At 34.9% G+C, this 3187-nt stretch overlaps 1 long non-coding RNA gene across 4 annotated transcripts; it reads left to right on the top strand.

Moving 5' to 3' along the window:
- Positions 1 to 756: 756 nt before the first annotated feature.
- On the top strand, positions 757 to 1524 carry LOC149250356 (uncharacterized). Of its 4 annotated transcripts, none has more exons than XR_016265939.1 (3): positions 757 to 879; positions 986 to 1050; positions 1261 to 1524. It is a non-coding gene; the product is annotated as an uncharacterized LOC149250356 (long non-coding RNA). The 4 variants fall into 4 exon arrangements; XR_016265940.1 differs by having other exon boundaries at positions 986 to 1134; XR_016265942.1 differs by having other exon boundaries at positions 772 to 879; positions 983 to 1050.
- Positions 1525 to 3187: the final 1663 nt, after the last annotated feature.

Genomic DNA, 3187 nt, shown 5'->3' with positions numbered 1-3187 from the left:
TTAAAAAAATTGAAATGATTTTTTTATTTAAATAATCCATTCTCCTACACATTTTTATTATAGAATGGTTTTTTTGTAATTATAATTTATGCGACAATTAAAAAAATGGTTACACTAAGAGATTTCAAATAACTTTTTATAATATAATTTTATAAAATCCATATCTTATTTTGCTAACATATTATAATATATATGTAATAAAATGAGAACATTTTTTTCGATATTCTCTTATACAATTATATAATTCTATTTCGTTCAAAAAAAAATTAAAAAAAATATTTAAACACTTCTCAATAACATATTAAATACATTTAACTATTCAAATTATACATTCCAGCTAAACACATATACATTATCCAATTTCCTATAATATTAATAACAGCCGAACCAATTAGATGTAACCAGCTAACATACAAAACGAAACTATAAATATATATACAAATAAAAAAATCTCTTATTATTAACATTACACTATTCACATTAGGGTGGTACTCTAGGGTTAGCTGGCGGGTAGGTGTTAATGAGCAGTCACCCGTACACATTAAAATCTACCTGACTTGCATACATCTGAAAAAACATCACCATTAAAGTGGAGGGAACCCAAGGTGTGTACACTGACACAACAATATTCATTTTAATGCTGATGAGACTGGATGGAATAGTCTCGACCTCATCAACTGGTCCCATCCTCACCGTTGGATTGGAGAAGATCCACGGTCTCGATGACTCGAGGATTACACTACGGATTAATGCACTTCGTGGCAAGGTTAGGGCCATTTGGGTTACGCGATGATATTGGGGTTTCGCTCTGCGACAAGAGCAACCCGGATGGCTGTATGTAACCATCTCCTGCCAGCACCACTTCTACAGGCTTCATAGGTATGGCGGAACTGACCTGGACACCCAGTCTCATCTGATAGATTTTCTTTAAACCTTCTTCATTTGATACACAAATTTGATTCATTCTCCTCATCAAATGTAGCAGGTCGAATCGCTAATGGCTGGAATCTCTACACTGGAAGGACGCGTTTGTTCACTCTAGAATCAGAGGTAACTTATTAAGATGTTAAGGATGATCTCTCGTGGTTTTATTTTTTCTGAAGAAACCCCTATGACAACGTTGTACTCTTTCAGGTATACTTTTCATTCCATTGCTTGGTAACCTCTCTCAAGTAATTTATTCTCTTCTCAGGACTTGCTACTAATTTCTTCCTTCCGATTTGACTTCTGTGTTTAATCCACTGCATCTCTCGTTTGCAGGTACTTTCATGTTGTGGTATAAATATTTATGTTCAAGAAGGATTCAGAATGAAACTCCTCTCTTACAACAGTCATTGCGTTCAATTTTCAGGTCGGTAGTCTTTCAAGTTGATCTTGGAGATTTGTTTTCAGGCGACAGACCTCATTACTTAAGGGGCTATTCCATTTTAATGCATTAGGATATTTGGGTTTAATGCTGATTAGGAAGCTATGGATGCACTTGTATTACTGAAGATTTAATGAGTAATTGAAGAACCTATAATCAACACGATGTTATCAAACTTTTAACAGTCAATAAGGGTTTTTTTTGTGGAGTTCTACGAATACATAGTTTTAAATTAATGACTTATATATTTATTTTGTCGTCATGTCGTTTTCAACAGTTCTTTGTTTCATGTTTATGAAGTTTTTGCGGTTAGGGTTTGATCCCTAGGGTTGGGTTGGCCGCTTAAAATCCTGTATTTGTCTCACGAATACTCGATATCTAATTTTTATGTTAAATTACGATTATCTCGGATCATTCCGCTACAGTTCCAGAGTAGCAATCTTTGTATGCTTGATATCTGGTTTATAGTGGTAATAGGCTTGCAGGGGTTCTCCCAGAACCCATCTGAGAGCCATACCACCTTCACAGGTTATTTATTTTTTCATTTCTCTTACTGTTTGAATGAAATTTCAATTTTTCTGCCACTTCTTTTTGTGTTTTCCTAATACTATTAGAATAGAGAAATTCTTAGGAATTTCTATGAATTCACAGAAAGCCTACTATGGTTTCATTATTCAATGAGATCTTAATTTTAGTAAGACAATTTGTATTCAGAAGTAAAAAGGAACATTACTCTTTCTATTGTAATTCATTCTTATATTATTGCTTTAGATTGCTGGTGCATTTATTCTGTAGTGGCTAAAGATTCCCTAATGTCATTACTTCTATTATGCATCGATGTCTGCAATAATTTGGATGGATATGCTAGGAATATAGCAAGAAGTAGCATATACTTATTAACTTTCAATGACAGTCTTCCAGTAATTAAATTGCATGCTAACTATTTAACTACATGATACAAAAACAATTAATCTTTTCTCACTAGGGATTACTTATCTGTTTTTCCTATTGTAAATGTAAACATGAAATTATTTCCTTTGTCTAAAATATCTCACCACCAAACCATGGATTTGGCCATTACATCGAGAATCCCCATCCAAGCTCTTTCAACTCCTCTTAGTGGATGAAGGCAATATGGTACATTAGGTGTCAGGACTGTGTCCACCCTCAAGTCTTATACCCTTCCACCCCTCAAGTCTTATACCCTTCCACGGTTTTCCACAACATCTTCCCACCGGTTAATTCATCCAGCTCAAGTAAGTTTATCCACAACAAACCCCTTCTTCCCTTTTTCCAGCCCCGGAGGGTTATGTCATTTTCCTTTTTGAAGGACAAGATGGGCAACTTCTTGTAACTATTTTAGGATTTATTTGACTCATTCTTCAGTTCTTTTACAAACTGGTCAATTTCTTTTGATTAATAATTAACAAAATAAGTTATGGATTTTCAACCTAATTCTTTAACAATCAAGGTTACAACATAATAAATAGAAAACTTGAAGGTAATTACTAATACTTGGTAATAAGTAAATATTGATGCATCATTGGGTGTTACAACTCCCTCCCATTGAGAGGAACACCATCCTTAGTGGTGCTTTCAGGACAACAGTGTCAGATAGGCTTTCTGCATAGCTTCAGTGTCAGATAGGCTTTCTGCATAGCTTCCTTCTCTTCGCAAATAGCCTCATCAAGGCTGAAGTTCTTCCACTGCACTTTAACTTGGGGGGTAGCTCATTTCCACTAGATGGTTTCCCTTCGATCGAGGATACGAAGAGGCTCTGCCAGAACCCTCAGGTTCAACCTACACAAATATAACCTACAC

The sequence above is a fragment of the Pinus tabuliformis genome, chromosome 7 (assembly GCF_031772625.1).
Source record: "Pinus tabuliformis cultivar Carrire ecotype Pingquan chromosome 7, CPIR1, whole genome shotgun sequence".
Lineage (NCBI taxonomy): Eukaryota > Viridiplantae > Streptophyta > Pinopsida > Pinales > Pinaceae > Pinus > Pinus tabuliformis.
Note: the sequence above shows the minus strand (reverse complement) of the source record. Positions and strands in the feature narration are given on the sequence as shown.